Source organism: Thermobia domestica, chromosome 7 (assembly GCF_964235325.1).
Source record: "Thermobia domestica chromosome 7, izTheDome1.hap1.1, whole genome shotgun sequence".
NCBI classification, from domain to species: domain Eukaryota; kingdom Metazoa; phylum Arthropoda; class Insecta; order Zygentoma; family Lepismatidae; genus Thermobia; species Thermobia domestica.
Window position 1 is genome coordinate 145,937,005 of NC_137460.1, and position 22,802 is coordinate 145,959,806.

A 22,802-nucleotide genomic window follows, 5' to 3' on the forward strand; every position below is an offset into this window, starting at 1 on the left:
TATGTATTATATATCAACAGAGATCAACAATTTCAGAGAAGACCTAATTATTTGATTTCAAGGATTATACGGAACCGCACTGACAAGGAATTTTAAATTAAATTTTGGACTATTAAAACAGAATACATAACTTATATAAAACAAACCAACAAAGTGTAATAGGGAATACAGTTCGAAGCTGCCTAAATAAAACCTAAACCCTACTTCTGGGTTAAAGAAGAAGAAGAAGAAGAAGAAGAAGATTAAAGAGTCGGTAAAGTTCTCTTTTAAAAAGTTGTGATTATTGGTCTTTTCAAGGTAGCATTAATTTTATTTTATTTTCGTTTTCTGAAAATTGTCTTAATCATGAAGATATTAGGCATGTAGAGTTAAGTCTTGGTCAATCTTTGCTTTCTTGGTTTCCTATACACTTGCATAGCCATGAAACTAATTACATCTAAAATGCACAACTACTAATTCGAAATATTTATCAATAATCGATATTGCCTCTTTCTTGTTTCTCTGTTTTATTCATATTCTGCTTGTTTCATGTCAAAACAGATTCTTGTTATGCTATACATGACGATAAGGCACGAGCCAAAAGAAAATACTAATAATAACTTCAAAGGTAATACTTTACAACGCTGGTGTGGCTATTGTAGTATATCTGGATATCAGATTTCGTTGTAGTATAAGCAAGTAAACCATATTTTTTTTCATGAGAATACGGGACACCTTTGACGTCCCCTGCCCCCAAAACTTTTCATTATAATGAACTGTAGCTCTGGTCATGAACAACAGTATGATAAGCGAAAGCTTCCTCAGCTGCAGCTACTTTTCTCTCTTCGTCCCCTTCAATTAAGTTTATGGAGTGAAAATATTTACAGTGTTACTACAAAGGAATCACTTTAAAAGCTCAAAAGACGGTGCTTGGTGTCCTGGGTTCGATCCCAGCCCCTGCCAAGTGAACTTTGTGGTGAACAAACACCGTGTGCGTGGGTTTTCTCGGGGTTCTCCCGTTTCCTCCCACTTTCTTCATTCCACCATTTCATTCATCACTCATCATCACCGTCTCCTTTAGCCTAACCGGCATAACCGTGAGACGTAAAACTCAAAGATTTCATTTCATTTCATTTCGTAATTACCTTCAACATTCTTAGCTCGTTTATGCTGGCTGAATTCTGTACATGGCAGTATTCGCCAAAATTACAAAATTACGTTTGTGATTTTAATTTAATGAAAATTTAGTTGATTTTTCTCCTTGCGTCTTGTGTAATTGTCAGGGCTAAATTTACACATTTCTAAGCCCTATACCAAAGCACAATTCTGCGTTCCTAGCCGCTCAAAAGTATCATTTATAATTTTTGTTAACTTACCTAATGTTTTGCTGGAGAAAAAGTCGCTCATCTTCCTTGTAGTAGTAATGGCATGACTTGGTCTAACTTTGGTCTTTGACCCCGAGCTTTGTGACGTCATAGGGTCAAAGGTCAATGGACTTGGCCCAGGGTCAATATACCTAGGGGTACTTAGGACCACCTCCTCTAGATTGTACCTTGGTCCACCCTCTAAATTTTGGCAGGGGTAACTAGGACCACCCCCTTAAATTTTGGAAATTGCCAAATCTAAAAATTTATTGTGGTAGCCCAGGACCATGGTATGTATCCCTATTAATATTGGGGGTCCACCTCGTTCCCTTTCAAGGGTAAAAAATTGCCAAAAAGTCAAATTTCGAGTTTTTTTTATACCTAATTTATCCCCTTTGATGAGGTTTATTTACCCTATATGGTTATGTACAGGGGTCCATTCCATTTCATAAAACATGGGTATATTGATGCACCCCTTTAAATTTTGTAGTGTTGCCACGAGACGAGACGAGACGAGACTTCAGGCTGTCTCGCCTCGTCTTGTGCAAAGCATGTTTCGTTTCGAAAAGATATGCTCTTCTTGTTTCGAAGGGTTCTGTCTCGTCTCGTCTCAATATTGTCTGTCTTGTGTCGTAAAATATTGTGGCATATCATACGAACGAAAGTAAAATGTAGCAGACTGTACCGTGCTCATCACGATACACTAAAGTCATTACCCAGAACCAGAGATGCAGTGGGTCGGTGGGCCAGTGGGTCAAGTTTTCTGAGTGGGTCAATGGGTCGTGAGTCAACAGCATGTGATCCACTGTGACCCACCACCTGGCGTGACCCACTGTGACCCACCACCCGCTGCGACCCACCACCCATCATGACCCACTGCGACCCATCGACTCAGTATGATCTACCGACCCACTCTGCTCACTGCATTGCAGACAGTATCTTCTGAAGACTGGTAAATTTGTCTTCGTTTTACTTTCAAGACCTTCGTTTCCCTTACTTTTCCATTTGTTTCTAGTCTATTTACCTGAGGTAAGTATATCTAACCAAGTGAAAAAAGAACTTCAGACACTTTTGGATATTGATATATTTATTTGTAATAATAGCAATAAGACTTATACTACTACTTAGCTTTCGAGACCTGTGAGTTTTTAGATGAGCTAACTACTGGAAAAAATATATTTTTGAATCACTGTAATATAAAAATTATTATATAAAAAATTGAATGTAACTATGTGTGTCTGATCATCACGGTCAAATTGCGAAGTCAAATGAAATGACTTTTGGTATAAACTTAGGTTTTAATCCAAACTGGAATGTTATATTGCTTTCATTATATGCACAATATCCTAAGGAGGTAGTGAGGATCCGAATTTTTTGGGGGAAAAAATTAGTATCTCGCACGCCGTTAAACTTACGGATCTTAAATTCAGTGTATTAACTCTTTATTAAAAATGTGTCCTAACATTTTTTTTAAAAATTCTCCTTTATGGGGGGAGGGGACTTTCTATATATGGAAAATTGGTAGTGAGTTGGTTTGTAGAAATGATCGAAACCGATCGATGTTATTTAACCCCTTCAGTGTGGGTGGCGAGTTAACTCGTGTCTTCAAAACGCACCTGCTGTGCGGATGGCGTATGTATACGCTATCATTTTGCTTTGGCTATTTTGTATTGCGTATGGCGAATATACTTGCCCATAGTATGAGTAATGTTATTTCCGACAATATTTAGCGAGTTTGCGCTCACCTAGGAACCCCAAGAGACCACACAGAAAAATTGGGCTTGATCTGTTGAGACATTCCCAAATTTTGTGTAACCTAACCATATGATGATGATGATGATGATGATAACCATAAATACGACAATGACAGGTTATAGTAGCCAATTAGAAGCAACAAAGTTCATAATGCCGAAAATTTCATTCTGATTGCTTGAGAGATTCAAAAGTTATTAAAAGGTAAGAAATTCCAAAGTTCTCAAAAAAACTACACTTTTTACAGCGGTTCGCATCTGAAACTTACGCACTGAAGGGGTTAAGAAAAAAATCAGAAACAAAAAATACAGTGCTTGGCTTCATATATCTATTACTTTCTACTATAATAATTGATGAAGCTTATGTTTATTATATTGAACGCTTACAGCACAGGGCAACCAACCCATAAAGTTGTGAGAAAAATAGGCATAAAATTTGTACTGTACGCTCACGGAAATTTGAAGTTTGGACCGTACGCATAATTATATGGAAAATTTTACACTTTTACCCCCTTCACGTTGGTCTACTTACCTTACGTTGGTCTACTTTCAAATTTCATCCTTTTTTGCACTGAAAAGTATCGATAATTCAACAAGGAAATAATTATACTATGATAATTTAGTTGAAATTTATCGTAATTTGGTAGATGGGAAACAGCAGTGTGATAATTGAAGGGGAAGAAGGAGGGAAATTCCCATTCACCTCGGAAAACTTTCCAGGAACCTCGTTCCCTTTCGCTTTCTAGACGGGGGAGGGAACTTGGTAATGGCATCAAACCTTCATGTATAATTACAAAAATTAAATTTATAAACAAATAAGAAATCATCAGTTTATCAGGCTTTAATTGATAATTTATTCAAAAGATTCACTATCGAAGGCGTGGTAGATGAAGTTTCTGTTCTCCATGAGTCGACATTGCCAACTGACATGGTCGATATGGAAAAGGTGTTTTATGGTGATAGAGAGATGATACTTCTTGCTGAGTATTTCAAAACTGACCAAGAAAACTCGTTACCAGACTTAAGTCTAACAAGCAAATTGTCGATGAGAAGTTGCAGAAATACGGTAGAAGTATTATCAATTTCCACGACAGACTGTGAACGAGGATTTCCCTTTATGAATTTACAGATGACTGATATTAGAAATAGACTAAGTGCTCAAACATTGCCTAACTTGTTGTTCACCAATGTTAATGGCCCACCGCTAGACAAGCTCAAAGTAGACGAGCTAGTTATTTCTTGGCTGAAGGATGGACATCATTCCGCTGCGGATGATTTATCACGAAAAAGTTACCAACAGGAAATAAACCCTATTTCAGATTTTTTTTAAGGTGGAAAATTACGAGTTATGGAAAATGTATACTTGTATTACTAATGGTTTATTTGTGTTATTCAACTTTGGACCTATGTTTTAGTAAGTATCTTCTTTGCTTTTCGTAAACAACTTTGAATAAATATTTATAATAATTGCAATTATGCATATTTGTAACTTAAATTTAATGTGGTGTTTTAGTAATTACACAAATTACAATTATGAGCATACTTTATGGAGATGCTCTAACAGAGGGTACCCAAGCACCTTTATACACTATGAAAAACTGATTTTTCAAGTCTTTTGTGAGAAAAATAGTGTGAACTGAGAAACCATAACCTTTTCCATATTGTACAGGGGTATTTTCCTGCGAATAGAAGTTTCTTTTGGAATGCGTTCAGAAGTTAACACTTGCAAGAATACTCTCTCAGTACAAGTATATTTTAGGCACACACTAATTTCCCCCCACCCCCCACCTCGGACTGTTTCAATGTCCTCACTGACAAACACTTTACCATATTATGTCGTAAAGGTCAGATCCACCGTTATTGTAACAGAGTGGTGCTTGAGCGATTGACTAGAAATTCAAACTCCGATTAGTAACAATTTCACAGTCTTGTTTTATTACAAGTGTAAACTCTTTAGTCAGTACAGAAGAGACCGTGGATCGTGTTCAGAGTTGATGACGATGGATTTTGGTGAGTCAGAGTAGGTCACAGTGGGTAAGATTGGTTCATGGTGGGTGGTGGGTCAGAATGGGTCACGGTGGATCGTGGGTCAGAGTGGGTCACGGTGGGTGGTGGGTCTGTGGGTCGTGGGTCAAGTTTTTATTGACCCACGCCAACTCTGCCCAGAACACACAAGACAAGAAATGTCATGTAGCTAAAAAAAAAAAAAAAGTACACCGTGAAGCATTCACCTCTGATGCGTGTGGTAGTCGGTTCGATGTCGGTTCGTGCCATGTGAGCTTTGTGGTGAAGAAACAAGTGTGTCTGTTTTCTAGGAGTTGCCTCGTATCCTACCACTTTCTTCATTCTACTAATTTTCCCATCATCATCCATTCAGCGTGAGAAAAAGTTGACTAAACGTCTTAGAAAATAAATTCAAAAAATCTCACAAGGCAAGGACAAATAGTTTACAAGATAACATTTCTCTGTTGTTAGTTGTCTGATTCTCCTCGACCCTGACTTTTTTTTCATTCTGAAACTGAAATTTATTTCACGAGTTTCAATACACGAATATACAGTAAATTGCTCATAGGTACATCGAAGACGAAGACACTTGATTTCATATATTCCAGAAAGATATATCTAGGTATATACTTTGATTTCATATATTCCAGCCTTTAGGTTTTGCAGTGTTAACCCAGACCAATCCAAAAACTACTTTCCAATTTAGCATGTTTAGAATTGTTGCAATTATTTTTTAAAAAATAGCTTGGAACAAAATAATTTTATTGAGTAATAAAAGTAGTATCAGTATTAACACATTCACGAAGAAATTAAGTGTCGACTAAAAGCAGGGAATTCGTGTTACTATTCGGTTCAAAATCTCTTGTCGTCGCGAATTCTGTCGAGGAATCTGAAGCTTAAAATATACAAAACGATAATCATGCCTGTTGTTCTGTATGGTTGCGAAACATGGTCGCTTACTCTGAGGGAAGAACATAGACTGAAAGTATTTGAGAAAAAATCCTGAAATGAATATTCGGACCTAAGAGGAACGGGAATAGGGAATGGCGGAAACTGCCTAACAAAGAACTACATAATTTATACGGTTTATTCAACATTGTTAGGGTCGTCAAGTCTAGGAAGCTTAGGTGGGCGGGTCATGTAGCTAGAATGGAAGAAAGTAGAAACGCTTTCAAAGTCTTGACTGGAAGACCAATCAGAAAACGACCATTAGGAATACCTATGCGCAGATGGGAGGACAATATTAAGATGGACCTCGCAGAAATTGGAATACAAAGTAGAAACTGAATGCAGTTAGCTAAGGATAGAAGTCAGTGAAGAGATTTTTGTGAAAGCGGCATTGAACCTCTAGGTTCCATAGGCTATAGAGTTAGTTAGTTTTTAATAAAAGTATTTAATTTAAATTTTATAGGTTATTGCACAATAAGCTCTATTTAAAATGCCATAGTACTGGAAGCTGAACGACACATCGGAGGAAACAATGCTTGGGGGACATTCTACACCCCCATTTTACAAATTTGTCCCCCTACCCCCGGGGTCTGTGCCCCTATATGGTGTTCGCCCCGTTTGTCTAACATACTCATGACGGTACACCCAGATTAGCTAGTGGTGTAAAAAAATATTTTTGGGTGGCCTTTTTCGAATAATGATGGCGACTTTCTTAAACATTTTCTTATATTGTCGTGATCTATTCGTGATCGTACAACGTAAACCTTCATACCAAGCCGAGCAGTCTGCGGCGATATACCATCAGCTCGAAGACCCCGTGTTGAGTCCCGGAAGGGTCATGTGTATAGATTTTAACAGCACTTGTCTTTTCGTATCATTGTCAGGGGGCGAAATGGTGCTGGATAAGAGGATTTCAGTCTGAAAAATTTGGGGAGAATATGGTTTGGTATCCTATTTCTTTTTTGTTAATTATATTCTTCAGTGTTCGAATTTTTCCCCTTTCTTATGATATTTTCTGCTTTCAATGGAGTTCCATGAATATTACACCAAATGTTCTTTACACTTATCAAGTTCGAAAGGTTCTATGTGCCTGTAGGAAACCGTTTCTGAAGACAATTCAGGTTCTAATTAATATTATTCACCAGGAAAGGGAAGTATTCCCTTCCTCTCAACATGGAAGCAGAGGGCAACTTCGCACTCTGGTCAGATCAAGCAATTCCGCGAAACAAAACAAAGACCCCCTGTAAAACCTCTTCCCCTTTAGTGTTATCGTTAGTATCATAAATTTACTGAATGCAAACAACAATTTGGAGGGTTCGTCGACAATATCTTGGCTTTCTTTGTCCTTCGCCCGGTTTCCAAACGAAGAGCTGAATTTTATAACACGACTGCTGTATATTGTAGAAGCCCCTAAGCTAGCGATTGGTAAAATGGTAAAAGTATGTGTGTGTATTTGTGTGTGTGCACGCGCGCGCGAGAGAGAGAGAGAGAGAGAGAGAGGAGAAAAAAGTTTAGTTGCAATATGACGTGCTTCAATTGCCGTTTTCGGTGCATTTAGCAAAAAGAATAAAGACCACTGTGAAGAGTGTACCGAGTTTTCAAATTGAATGGATGGTGGTGGTAGTTCGGTTTCTTGAGCTTGTAAAAATCTTCCCTGTCTTTGTTTTGTTTTCATCATTTCAGCCAGAAATGGAAAAAAATATAGAATTCCTTAGTTTACAGCAAGGGGAATTTGGGACAAGACATTATTTCTGGAAGCTCATATATCACGATTCTTTCATTCAAAAGACACGATTGTTTCATTCATTCGAAAGAATTTTCAAACAAAAAGTTTCAAAAAATTCAAACGAAAAATTTTCAAACAAAATTTTTCAAACAAATTTTTGAAAACAAAATTTTTAAACTTAAAAATTTCACGGTTAACCGTCAAACTTTATCCGGTTTTTAACTATTCGATTAACAAATAAACCGTTTTGATTATATTTATCAGTGAGTGCAAAAGTTTGAACGAAAATGTTCAAACCAAGATTTTTAAACAGTAATCGATAAATATTAAACAAAACTTAAAACTGAATCTAGCAAAGATTTGAAATCATCAACCAATCAGATTGCGTGAAAGATACTGATCAGCGAATCAAATTGCATGAAAGGTACCGTAGTGATTAACCAATCAAATTACGTCACCTTGTGACTAAATTTCAAAGTTTTGTAGCATGAATTGCTTTTCGTATAAGATTCAATAAGGTTAGCTTTCAGATTTCTAAAGTTCAAGGTCAAATCAACCACCACCAATGATCTTAGACTATGCGCTGTGACTAGAGTTCAAAGTATTGTTTCAAATTTTCGTGCCTCATGCTAAAATTTTGTTTAGCACAATTCCCTAATTTAAAGAATGGTCCTATATACCTCTCTCGATATACCTAAGTCTTAAAATTAATCATATAATTACATGTTGTAGTTAGGTCTCAATTAGGTCAATTGTTTACCTTAGCAGAACAACTGCTGTCTAGAAACGTGTTATTTGATAACTTCCACAAATTTTGAAAAGGAAATGAATCCCTGTACACTACCTCATCAAGGTCAATCACGTGGTACATCATATTCCTTACGTTTATATTTGTCCCCGTAGGCTGAATAACCAAGACCAATAGCGTAATTTCATTTTGATAATTCTCAAATTATCCTACAAAGTTTAAGGGGAACGTATTAATGTACCAATGCCCTGAACTCCTAATCCCATCATAGGTCAATAACTGGTCACGTGACCATACTAATATTTGACAATGATTGACCCAAAGAATGAAATACCACCCAATTCTAAGAACAATTACCAATTATTGATTTAACAATAAGAAATGTACCCCTCCCAAAATTTAAGATTGGTACACAAATACACATGTACTCATTCAATAATCAAGTAATAAATCTTGTACTCATTCAATAATAAAGCCGCGTCCAAAAAGATAAAATAGGTCAATAACCTTTAAATTTGAAATATTGACCATAAGAGGGACACCAACATTTACAATGGGTCCTAGAATACGTTTACCGAATTTTGTTATTTTGATTATTCCCAAATTTAAGGAATGATTCTATGCATCCCAACAAAATTTAAAATGGAACGTAAAAATATAAAGGTAACAAACATCTGTGCATACTCATATAATGTGCTAAATCCTTATCAAAGGGAATAAATTGAGTCAATAATCGAACACACGGTCATACTAATTTCTGGTAATTTTTACCCATGAAAGGGAACGAGATTTATAATGGTATATATTCACAACCTATATTATTATATCAAATTGGGCAATTTCCTAACATTAAAGGTGAGTCAATGTACACTCGTGTCCAAAATTATTGTCGCATGTCTATAAATATGTTGTTGTAGGAATATAATTTGACAACGAATTCACCTGGTATTTCTTATACTGTTAGTATGTGTATAATCAGCAAAGACATGCATTTGGCAAATTTCATGTCAAAAGAGCAGTAAATAAGAACAAGAGAACGAAAATAAAACTTTCTTGTCTATTTAGCAACATTTTGTTTTACTCATTCTAAGTTTCTTATTTATAATTATTTTCCTATGAAATTTACCTCAAATATACATTTCCCGATTATACACATAATATCAGTATTAAAAGTACCCTGCAACATCATTATCAAATTATATTCTTACAAGAAGACAGTTATAGATATGCGACAATCATTTTGGACATGAGTGTACCTCTACCAAATTTTAAGATGAAAGCATCAATGTAGTCATGCCTTATAAAAGAAAATAGATCTCTGAACACATTCATATATACATATAAGGTAATAAAACCGCATGAAAGGGAGTTAATAACCTCCGAAATTTGAATTTTTAACAATTTTTATCCATAAAAGGGAACAAAAATGGACCACCCAAATTTATACTAATACATATTAGGGTCGTATAGTACTATATTAAATGTTGAAATTTGGCAATTTTCCAAAATTTAAGGTGGGGGCCAATGTACTCCTTCAAATTTTTCAACGGATGCACCAATGTATCTATATCTTAAGAAATAGAATAGACCCCTATACATGCCCATATAATCATATAAGATAAAATCTCATCGAATGAAATAAAATGGGTCAATAACCTCCGAAATTGGATTTTTGGTAGTTCTTTACCCATGAAAGGGGACGAGGTGGACCATCCAAATTTATAGTGGTACATATTGAGATCCTGTACTATGATACCAAATGCTTATATTAAACAATTTCTAAATCTGAGGGGGTGAGCCAAGGTACCCTCCCAAATTTTAAAAGGGTGCATCAATGTACCCATGTCTTATGATAGAAAATTGACCCCTATACATGACCATATAACCATATAAGATAATAGGATCTCATCAAAGGGGTTAAATTGGGCCAAAATCCAAACACGTGGTACAACATATTGCTTATCTTCATATTTTGGCAATTTTTTACCCATAAAAAGGAACGAGGTGGACCACCCAAATTTTTCATGATACATATTAGGGTCCTGTGCTATAATACCGAATTTTTAAATTGGTAAATTTCCAAAATTTAAGGGGTGCGCCAATGTATCCCTCCCAAAATTTTAAAGGGGGTGCACAAATGTACCTATGTCTTATGATAGGAAATGGACCCTATACATGACCATATAACCATATAATTTAATAGGACCTCATCAAAGGGGATAAATTGGGCAAAAAAAACACGTGGTACAACACATTGCTTACGTTTATATTTTTTCAATTTTGTACCCCTAAAAGGGAACGAGGTGGATCACCCAAATTTCTAGTGATATATATTAGAGTCCTGTATTATTATACCAAATGTTTAAATTGGTAAATTTCCAAAATTTAAGGGGTGGGCCAATGTACCCTTCTCAATTTTTAAAGGGTGCATCAATGTACCCATGTCATATGAAAGGGAATGGACCCCTATACATAACCATATAGGGTAATTAAATCTCATCAAAGGGGATAAATTAAGTCAGAAACCCCCGAAATTTGACTTTTTGGGAATTTTTTACCCATGAAAGGGAACGAGGTGGACCCCCAATAATGATAGAGGTACATACCATGGTCCTAGGCTACCACACCAAATTTTCAGATTTGGCAATTTCAAAAATTTAAGGGGGTGGTCCTAGGCACCCCTGCCAAAATTTATGGGGTGGACCAAGGTACCCTTGCCAAAATCTAGAGGAGGTGGTCCTAAGTACCCCTAGGTCATTGACCCTGGGCCAGGGTCATTGACCTTTGACCTATGACGTCACAAAACTCGGGGTCAAAGTCCAAAGTTAGACCAAATCATGCCATTACTACTCTTGTGCTTGTAGCTGTAGAAAAGCACTCGAAACCTATATCTGCATGTTTTTGGTGATGGAGTATGTCCAAGTTTCCATCATGGAAAGAGTAGCATTACAAATTTTGCAGTCAACTTCATAGTTCAGATTCGTTGTTTTCAGAAAAGGTACTTTTCTTTCACGTTGGAAGAAAACTTACATTTCGGCTTAGGCGTTCTCTTTGATACAAAATTGGGACACTTTATTTGTAACGTATTATCAACAGCAGCTCTTCTCGCCCACTTTACTAAAGATTGCAAATCCCCTTGACTGCCAACGGGCAAACACAATTCTGCGCTGCGAGTCTATTGGCTTGCTTGCTAAGAAATCGGAGAGGGTGGTGTAATAACTTCCTCCAAGTCTTTCATGTGACAACTTATTATTCATTTACTAATAACAGAGTACCCAGCCAATGTCAACATTTTTGATTTTTCACTTTTCGATAAGCTAATATTGAGAGTAGAAATGGGATGGAATTGAAATACGAGACTTTTGCCTATCCCGACTAATTTTATGGGGACGCGGGTCATTCGGATACAAAAGCGGGACTGTCCCGTTTCTTAAGGGATGTATGATAGGCTTAGGTATAAGTATTATCGGTTCCTCATTATGAAAAAGTGGTAACAAGACATATTGGCAATCAAGAATGAACCAAGTTAACACCTCATACAAAATAAGGAACCAAGAATACAAATAGCACAACGATATGGAATCTCCATACATCATAATCATAATAATACTGCACACGTCCTGCACAAGTGATTTACACCTACCGCACAGGTGATTTACAGGTAGCACGTATTCGATTTATATGTAGTGCACAGGTGATTTACATGTAGGGCAGAGGTGATTTACACGTTGCACACAGATGATTTCCCAGTATGTAAAAGGCACATTCGAGATGCAACGAAAATAAGTTTATATATTCGGTGCTTTACGCTGTAACACCACAGATTTTTTGTCCGTCGTCCCGGTTAAAGCGTTTTGCCCTTTCTTCGGTTAAGTGCTTCAGATATAGAAGTTGGATTGAACTTTAATGTGGTTGGTCTATATATTTACATATATTCGTGTACATATATTTAATATTTATTCATTCATTAAATATATATACACACAGAGGGGGTGATTGAAGGGTGAGAAATAACATATAATGAAATACAAGCATAATATAGTGGGAGGCCAAGTGTGCAAAAGTAATATTGTAGAAAAAATACTTTTATTAGCATGCCGTGCTGAGTTATGACGAATGTAAAACTGGAACGAATATAGTGCAGGGTACAATAGGCAGAAAAGTATATCAAGATGAAATGCAGTGCTCTGAACGCCACATCACAGGGATTTGTTAGTACTCGCGAATGCAAGTTATCTTCTGTTCCTGGGGCGATTCAGGAACTGATGAAGACTGAGGAAGCCCATGTTAATAGGTAGTTACGGTGCATATGATAGGTAGATGAATGATGAAAGCTCACTTGATTCGTAGGTGTGAAAGATTTCGGGATCCACTACAGCATCATGTAGTTGCAAATGATAAAGTCATGAAGTGCTGTGGGGAAGTATCGACGTAAGTTAGAACAACGAGGTCGGCAAAATACAATAGGTATAGTAGAGGAGACAGTAACGAGCCGTGAAGAACGCCAGATTGGAGGAAGATTGGATGAGAAAGTGTTCCGTTAATAGAGATATATGCTAGCCACCCTAATAAGAAAGAATGGGTGAATCTGATATATGAGGATGGTAGAAAATAGTTAGGAAGTTTGAATAGTAAACCAGGGTGCCAAACTTTGTGAAAACCTTTTTCTAGATCAAAGGCAACCAGACAAGAAGGAAAACCTGTGTTGTATTGATTGTAAACAGCCGTAGCTAGTCGTAATAACTGATCCAGCGTACTAAACTGAGGTCGAAAACCGGCTTGATGAGTAGGAAGTAGGTTATGGTTAGCAAGATGAGCGAGCATGCGGCGGACTAGAATGCGTTCCAATATTTTGTAAAGGCAACTGGTGAGGTGAATAGGGCGATAAGACTGTACGTCAGATGGAGGTTTTTCAGGTTTGAGAAATAGAAGAACTTTTGAGTATTTCCAGTCGATTGGGGAAAAAATCCAGTGCGCAGGATAAAAGTATATATGGTGCTGAGAAAAAGTAGAAAAGCAGGTGATGCTTGCCTGATGAGAACATAAGTAACAGAATCAAAGCCTGGGGCAGTGTTCCGTTTACGGAGCAATGTTTGGTGAATATCGTCTGGTTGAATCGGAATGGCAAGTTGATTATTGAGTTCTAAAGATTGGTTGGCAGATGGGCGCAGAGAAGCAGAGGTTGGATCTGTACGTCGGTTTATTGAATTTTGTAGGCGCTGCGGTGTATGCCAACCTGGGAGAGGTGTAAAAATATCTTAAAAATGAAGCAAACGTATTAACTTTGTCCATATCAGTAATGACTGCCTGATTATTCTGGACAATGGGGTATGGTATGCGGGAGACTGTCCCGGTAAGTTGATGGAATTTGCGCCAATATTTACTGAGCTGTGATTCACTTGCAGGTGTATTGCAAATTTGAATCCTATGGCGTTTCTTATATGCAACAATATAATTGTGCGTAATTCTAAGTTATTGTCGATGAAGTCGAAGCGCTTCCACATTACCCGTAGCGAGGTACTCGCGATCGATGAAAAGCAGATATGAAGGGTAAATAGTGCGGAGGCAATTTTAGTTTATGTAATTACATTTCTGTTGTTGAAATGGAACGGTGTGCTGCATCTTGAATAGATTCACTAAGCGCAGCTATTGTGTTATCTAGATCATATTGTGTAGTAGGCATGAGTAGGGTTTTAGTACCATTGTCCAGATCGGTGCGATATTGTTCCGAATTAGCTCGTTTGTAACAGAATACTTTCTGAAGAGGTAGCTTAGGTTGAGAGTGAGGAGAGCAGTAAAGTGCAAATTTGATAGGCACATGATCGCTATCAATGGAATCAAGCACATCGATTTGTATACTCTGAGAGAGAGATGTTGAAGTGATTACAACATCAGGAGTAATATTGCTGATGGGGCGTGTAGGCTTCGGTAACACATGGAACGCGGAAACTGTTTCAGTGTGTAGAAAGTCAAGAAAGTTAGTTTTGTCCATCTGTGACAGGCTATGAATGTTTAGATTGAAAGAAGAGACAAGGTAGAATCGATGTATCGAAAGAAGTCGTAGTTGATTGTTTTGCCTGGACGAATATATGGTGACGAAGGTGATAGTGTGGCCTCGAAAATAGTGACATTATACTCAGGAAGGTGGAGTGTTAGCGGAAGTGGAACTATAAGGAAGACATTGGCTAACACCTATAGCTGTACCTCCGTAGACTCTTGGACCAGATGGAGCATCATGTCCGAGTAAGTGATATTTTGGAAAGTAACAGTTCAGATGTGGTGCGAGGTACGTTTCGTTAAGAGCAAAAGCTGCAATTTGTTCTTCTTGAAGTTGTGTAAAGAGCGTATGATGTGTTGAGACTGATCGAATGTTAAGAAAAAGTAAGTAATAAGCCATAATGATACGTATTATATGAGCGTATATAGAAGTACCCATATTAAACGTAGACAAGTCGAGTTCAATAGTTATTTAACAGAAATATTTCATTATTATAGTGTTTATCTCAAAATCATTATTTGTTAAATACAGCTCTTAAAACTAACTCCTGATACCACTAAGATTCGTTGTACTTTTCAACCTAAGGACCCACCACTTTCACCATCTACGGTTCTCATTTGTTTTTGTTAAGCCACTGTTTTGAGTCAATGCATATGGCAAGAAATTCTATTAATTAATTATTATAAAAATCAGAGGCGACTATCAAGGGAGCAAGAGGGGCAGTTGCCCCCACTATTTTGAAGTGACATGTATATTGTTTCATTTGGAAATGTAAATTTTTGTATGAGTTATATTACTGGTTTATAGAAAAAATGGTGTCATATGATATTTGCCGTTGCGTGAGTACGTATTGGTTAATTTGTCTTCCCGTGGAGTTAAGAAAGATACAGGAATTGCGTTTTAGTTGCAATTCAAAACAATTAGTATTGCATTGCGTATTTCTTTAAATGTCGTAGAATTCGCTTGTAGTATTTACTGTCTTTCATTTTCTAAAAGTAATAACACACATTTAATGGCATGTGTGGAATTAAAATATATCATAAGTTGTTCATTAATCCCCAGTTTCAATGTAACTTCTACAAAACAACCCTCATTATTCATTACTATGAATAATATTATCCTTTCTACTTATTTGTTTTGCAAATTTGCTATTAAATAACCTGATCACATAAGTTTTCAGACAGAATTTCAAGATGTTCGTTACCAATGAATCAAATCTCTTCTTATACTTTTGTTGTTTCAGACTACAAATGGCTATTACCTACTTGTGTTGCTCTTGTCAATTTACTTAATAAAATATGAAATACGATATAGGTATTTTAACTGAAAAATATAGTACCTTGTTAGTTATTCAACTTTTCGTCAAACAAATTGTTAGAAACAACTGGGAAAACTAACATTGATATACACGTATTCAGATCGTGTCTGCCCCCCCCCCCCCTGCCGACTTTTAACGTCCACTCGTCGCCACTAATAAAAATGGAAATTTTATTTAAATTACACAATCGCCTGTTACGGACATGCAAGAACTAGCTGTATGAAGAAAGATGTGTTATGCTCGGCTTCTGAAGTAAACGATGCATTACTAAATATGATATATTAATATTTAAGGATAGTTGTATTTTGGAAAAACAACTATGATAAATTTAGTGAATTAACAGCTAAACAGTAATCTTTTCAACATCATTAAATTTTACTCTATTACCAAAGGATACGAATAACTATTCGAAAATGAATCTAAATTATAAACTGCATGCATAAATGGAATAACGTTATATAAACTAAATGTAATTTCAACTATTGCAAGCTTACCAGAAAAATATTACGAACTTAACGTAACTTTGCTGCATTTAGGAAATAGATCAAACAGTGTCTTAATTCAAACTTAATAATGAAGAATATTGGTTTATGGATTTGTAAAAGAACACAACAGGTAGGCCTACCTAACTTTTATCTCTGGATTTCTTCTGCAAAATTCAACTGTAAGCACTGGCGTCTCTGGAATGTAAAATTTGGAGGGGACATCAAAGAAAGTGATTTAAATGATAGTACCTAGCCCGACCTGTTTATTATCTTCGATTCCATTTGTTACCTTTCTGCTTACCCTCACGGACCCACTGAGACATATCAAGAACTCTGTTATAATCGTTTCACAGCCTGAATATTATATCCCAGATAAATATAATTATTATTATTATTTATATATTATTATTATTATTATTATTATTATTATTATTATTATTTATATATTATTCTGTCGTTAGTGAATAAATTAAATTAGAATAGAATATTGAATATTTTGTACTTCTAAATATTGGGGGCACGCGTCCCACTCATCCCCCCGCCAGAGACGTCCGTGACTATAAGGACACTTTCTCCGGAAAATATTCATTTCATATAATGATTGAATAGTTGATTATAAATTGCTGTTGTCATTAATTATGTAATATCTACTGGTTTCCGCATTAGCTTGGAATTTTACTTTGATAAAGACATTATCTAGTAAAATTATTTTATGTATTCATTCTTCTCACTGGCGTCTCTGGCATGTAAAATTTGGAGGGGACATCAAAGAAAGTGATTTAAATGTTACTACCGAGCCCAACCTGTTTATTATCTTCGATTCCACTGTTACCTTTCTGCTTACCTTCACGGACCCCTTGAGACATATCAAGAACTCTGTTATAATCGTTTCACAGCCTGAATATTATATCCCAAATAAATATAATTATGATTATTTATATTTTATTCTGTCGTTAGTAAATGATGTAAATTAGAATAAAATATTGAATATTTTGTATTTCAAAATATTGGGGGGACTCGTCTCCTCGTCCAAACCGCCAGATACGCCCGTGATTCTTCTGAATTATGTTAAGAGTGTTCCAATTTCCTCTTTGCTCTTGGGGTTTAAATAATTCGACATCTAATTGTTCATATGCATATGTGAAGACACGGTATTTAATCTGTCCCGTGCGGTGTGATTTTAGAACTTAAATCGGTACCATATTTACTTTCCACCGAACCGGAATTAGCGTTCATTTCAGCGGTTCCTACACACGGTGGCGACTTAGAAATACTACAAAACTTTAATATCTTTTACGTTGCGAAATTTCCGCGCTGTTGTTGAAGATCTGGAGGAATGTCTGTGTCTTTGCTGCAACATGATTCCTCGGAGAAGACGGGACCGCTACAAGTTCGTGTCCATGGGTTTTCTGGGGTATTCCCTGCTCCTCCTACATTCTCATTTTCCACCAATTCCATCATCGTTCACTTACTTAATTATCCATCTCTCTTATCCTAACAGGCATAAACGTGGAACTTTAAACTGAAAGATTTTTCTATCCTACAGTTTCTTAATGTATGAACTATAGGCTATAATTAATAGTATAGATCAGAGTCTCTCAAACTGTCGTCAAGAGGGGAACAATTTTATTAGAATGTTCAACAGAATACACTTGTCCCCTTCTTTGTCTTCTTTCTTGTTTTCTTTGATATGTTTATCTTATGTTAATAAAACTATACGTACATTTTAACTTAGTACAAAGTATTGATTAAAATTCCGCTAATTTTATATTGGAAGCTATTAGAATTTGTATAATCTTTACCCTGTTAATGGGAGGTGGTGGCTCGGTGGTTGGTTCGTGAAGTCCCTGTTTTAATCTCAGCTCTCGGCAAGTGTTCTTTGTGGTGGACAAACACTGTGTGCATGTTTTATTTATGAGTTTTCCCGTTTCCTCTCGCTGCTTTGATTCCACCGTTTTGTTCATTGCCACCCTTTTCTTTGAGTTTCACAGCATAATCTGGAATGTTCGTTAAAAAATATATATATTAAGATACATATTGCCAAAAGTCAGACCTCCATGATCCAATTTTGGTCCACGGATCACAGTTTGAGGAACGTCGCTCTAGCTGATAGTACTAAAACAACAACGAAACTAAGCTAACATATTTAGCAATGACTTACATTTGAGTACTTGTATGTACTTAAACACTAGAAATTAATATATTTAGTGCTCTATATCAATGTTACGTTGCTTGTAATTTCATGAATTTTATTTATTTTTTCTTCTGTCATCTTCATCAGAGCAATTAGAAAGTTCAAAAAAGAATGAGATAACCAGTAGATGCAATTTTATCATTAATTTATCTACAGTAATACCTACAGTGTGCATCATCATTTCTAAATCCTCTGATGAAGGTAACAACAGAAGCGTCCTGAAATTATAAAAAACGCAACATAGATGTATGTAAGTGTGAATAAATGCGTACTGATGTATTTTGTATTTTTGTCTTTTCAGTAGCAGAAGTGACGAAAGTTTGAAATTAAATGTAGTAAGCCAAGAGATTGATAGCATTATTTTTGTACACATTGTTTAAAGAAGCGAAATTCATTGGTGAGGTACCGCTTTCTTCTATAAGTTAGATTGTATTAAAAATAAGCATTGTGTCAAGAATATTTTTTCTTGGAATCGGGAATAGTGTCGTATATTACTGTTGATTCAAATTACCTACTTATTTACACACTCTATATCAAGGCAATTTTTTTTTTTTTTTTTTTTTTTTTTTGGTATTAAGTGTAAGTCAAGTAGAGACTGATTAGGTGTCGTTTAAAACGTAACCTATTATATCAATTTCCAACTATATAAAATTAAAACTTATAGAAGTAGTCTTCTATAACATCTGATTTCCGTGAATGGTAGTACAGATCAGTTCAGGCAGGTAGTGAAACAATCTTACAGTGATAGCCTCGAATTTGGTTGAATTTAACAGATGTAAAAATTCAGGACAAAGTAAGACACTTACTTTTTTTCTTTTTGTTCGAAAAAAAATTATTGCCTAAGATATAGGTTGCCACAGATAGCAACTCGGGCGCCATTTCTCACTTACGAATTCCGGCAAAATATTAAGATACTCTATATCTGGAACGGTTCAAGATATTTTGTTGCACTTTGTTTTATTCGAAACATTATAATTTACTGATCAAAATAACATCCTCCGTTTGGAAATATATGACCGAATTTCTCATGATTATAGATTTCTAAATTTTCATTGAAAAAGTAAAAATTTTTTTTCAAAAAAAAAAAACAATCCACAAAACTTTGATATTTTAATTGTTGATTAGTACTGTAATACTACAGGCCTTGAAAAACAGTACTTCAACTTTTGAGTTGAACTTGATTCATAAACAATTTTATTCCTGGTGAGGACACTCGGTCGATAACAACAAGCCATCCTGAGTGATGATTCGTGGGTTTTCTTAATTCATTCCAGGTAAAAGTCGGGGTGGTACGTAATATACAGGCTCGAGGCCACTTCCTTCCTTCCTTGTTTCTTTCTTCCTTTTCCCTTCCCAGGGTAGTATGCTCAGGTTGCCAACTTTGAAGAAAAAATCGGGACGGAACAATCGGTGTTGGAGCCCCCTTCTTATCCTCCCCGGAGACTGCGAGTAGTTGAAAACAATGTAAATAATCAGCTGAATAACACGAACCTGAATAAATGCTGCACCTTATTTTCCCACCCACTGCTCATCATTAGGTATAAATAATATATGCAAAAAATTCAAACCAAAACAACTGCAATTTATTTAATATAATAAAGTTTAGAGAGAAAACTATATCATCATCATTATTATAGGTATTCTGCACTTAATTGGCAGGTCACTTGCTGCAGCTGAGAACTTTCCATGCTCCATGGTCCTCCGCTAACCTCTTCGTCTTCACATATGAGCTTTCTGTTTTTATATCATCCATTAATTGTAGTCCTCCTCCCTCTCTTTCCCGCCACCATTACCCTCTAGGACGTCCCTCATGATACAATCTCTCCTTAGGCAATGTCCCAACTAGTTTCTCTTCCTCTTCCTAATAATATCTAAAAGTGTTCTTTTCTCACCCACCATTTCTAACACTCTCTTATTCTTTTTCCGCTCGTCCCAACTAATTTCTTCCTTTTTTCTCTACACCCACATTTTGAGGGCTTCCAGTCGATTTTCATTACTTTTAAGTAATGTCTACGTTTCCCCCATACAGTACAACACTCCACACGAAGCATTTTATGAGTCTTTTTCTCTACTCTTTATTCAAGGTCCCACAAACCAGAGTTTTCTTCCTCCTAAAGGCTTCTTTCGCCATTCCTACCCTTGCTTTTATTTCACGTTCGCATTTCATTCATAACTAAGAATACTACCCAGATATCGAAAACTATTCAGTTGTTCTATTTTCTCCCCTCCTACTTTTATATTTGACATAGATCCCTTCGTTCCAATCACCATGGATTTTGTCTTTCTAACATTTATTTTCATTCCATATTCTTGAAAGCCTTTCCTCATTTCTTACAACATTTTATTGATTTTCTTTTCAGATTCTGCAAGAAGCGCCATATCGTCTGCAAATCTTATACATGTAATCATTCTACCTCCTACCGAAATGCCGTCATCATCATATAGGCTCTTTTTCGCTATCTCTTCTAGATAGACATTAAATAGTGTTGGCGAGAGGCAGCATCCTTGTCGAACTCCCCTTCCAATTGCACTCTCTTCCGTCAGTTCTTCCCCTATCCTAACACTTACTTGTTGGTTCATGTGTAAATTTCTTATGTGTCTTCTATCTTTCCATTCCAACCTTATCTTCGTTAGAACTAGTGCTCTCAAACGGGTCTGGTCAGATCAACTCGGGTCGGGTTGTCGGGTCAGACTACTCGGGTCGGGTCAATCGGGTCAGCTCGGGTCGGGTCAGTCGGGTCATCTCGGGTCGGGTTGTCGGGTCGGGTCAGTCGGGTCAGTTCACTTTGGTCAACTGAGTTTCGGTTGAGTTTAAACTCGGCTGGAGTCGAAAGCTGCTGTTTTTCACTAGCTGCATAATTAAAAATAGCAATTTTCAATTGATTTTATAGAAATCATAAATCTATTTTGAACACTTGCAGCTAGTGCGGATCGGGTCAACTCGGGTTGGGTTTTCGGGCCGGGTTGTCAGGTCAGGCTACTCGGGTCGGATTGTCGGGTCGGGTTATTCGGGTCGGGTTGTCGGATCGGGTCAGCTCGGGTCGGTTTGTCGGGTCAGATCAATCAGGTCGGATCACGGGTCGGGTCAGTCGGGTCATCGGGTCGGGTCAGTCAATTCGGGTCACGGGTCAGGTCAGGTCGGTCTTCAACCCGACCCGTTGAGAGCACTAGTTAGAACTCCCAACAACAATTCCCAATTCACGCGATCGAAAGCCTTTTCTAGATCAATAATACAACATACACCTGTTTCCCTATTTCTATAAATCTTTCACCGATTGCCCTTAATAATGCAATGCATCTCTTGTGCCCTTGCCTCTTCTGAACCCAACCTGCTCCTCCTCAACTTCTTCATTTGTTCTCCCATATAACCTTCTGTTCAGTATTCGAAGCAGAATTTTCGCTGCATGAGATATGAGACTAATAGTTCTATAATCCTCACATCTTTTTGGGTTCGATTTCTTAGCCATCGATAAATCGGTCGATCGTCTTCAGAAAGTCTTTTGGCCACTCTCCTGTTTCATATATTTCATTGCATAGTCGGAACAATTCTTTCTTTCCCTTGTCTCCCATGTTTTTAATGAATTCGGTTGGTATGTTATCTATTCCGGTTGTCTTTGTTAAATTGCTTACATACATAAAACTGTGTGTGTAAGTGAATAATTTATTCCTTTGTAAATATGGCCCAGTAAAATATTAATTAACTTTGAAAATCGATGAATCGAAATAATATGCGTCCCAACGAGTGCCCGGTCGAGATGCGGGACAAGTAAGTCAAAAATCGGCACGACAGAATCGGCACGCTTGGCAACCCTGAGTGTGCTCGGTGAGAGACTTCATCTCTCTTATATCACGGGTTTAAGGCGATAGCTGCCGTAATACCCGGGAATATCTATAAATAAACAATTGAAAATTTTGCCATACATTAAATCAGTCTCCGTTACCACATTGTCACATGTTGGTGAACTCAAATTCTGGTATTATTTGACACGGCATTTTAATTGTGCTCAAAGATAAGTAACAGATACAGATTTCAAAGTATATATGCAAGATTCAAAACATATTACAGGTTCCAAAGCATACCACTTCTGTGCACTCATCTTAGAACTGAAATTAGCAATTCAATTCGCCCAGAGTGCTAGAAACTCCACCAATAAAGAACGATTCTCTACTATTAAGTTATTCCTCTTCAGCAAAAATTTTAGGGTTAATTATTCAAGATAGATTTGTCTGGGAAGAACATATTTTAAGCTCAAACAATAAAGTATGCAATCTAAATTTTGTTTTATA

The 22,802-nt window shown here is 36.6% G+C and overlaps 1 long non-coding RNA gene across 1 annotated transcript in view; it reads left to right on the top strand.

The window, feature by feature from the left end:
- The first annotated feature begins 230 nt into the window (after positions 1-230).
- The window catches only part of LOC145690459 (uncharacterized), a 47,362-nt gene continuing 24,790 nt past the window's right edge, over positions 231-22,802 (top strand). Inside the window, exons 1-2 of the long non-coding RNA XR_014132236.1 lie at positions 231-297; positions 18,817-18,912. This is a non-coding gene — a long non-coding RNA (uncharacterized LOC145690459). The remainder of the gene's footprint in view (positions 298-18,816; positions 18,913-22,802) is intronic.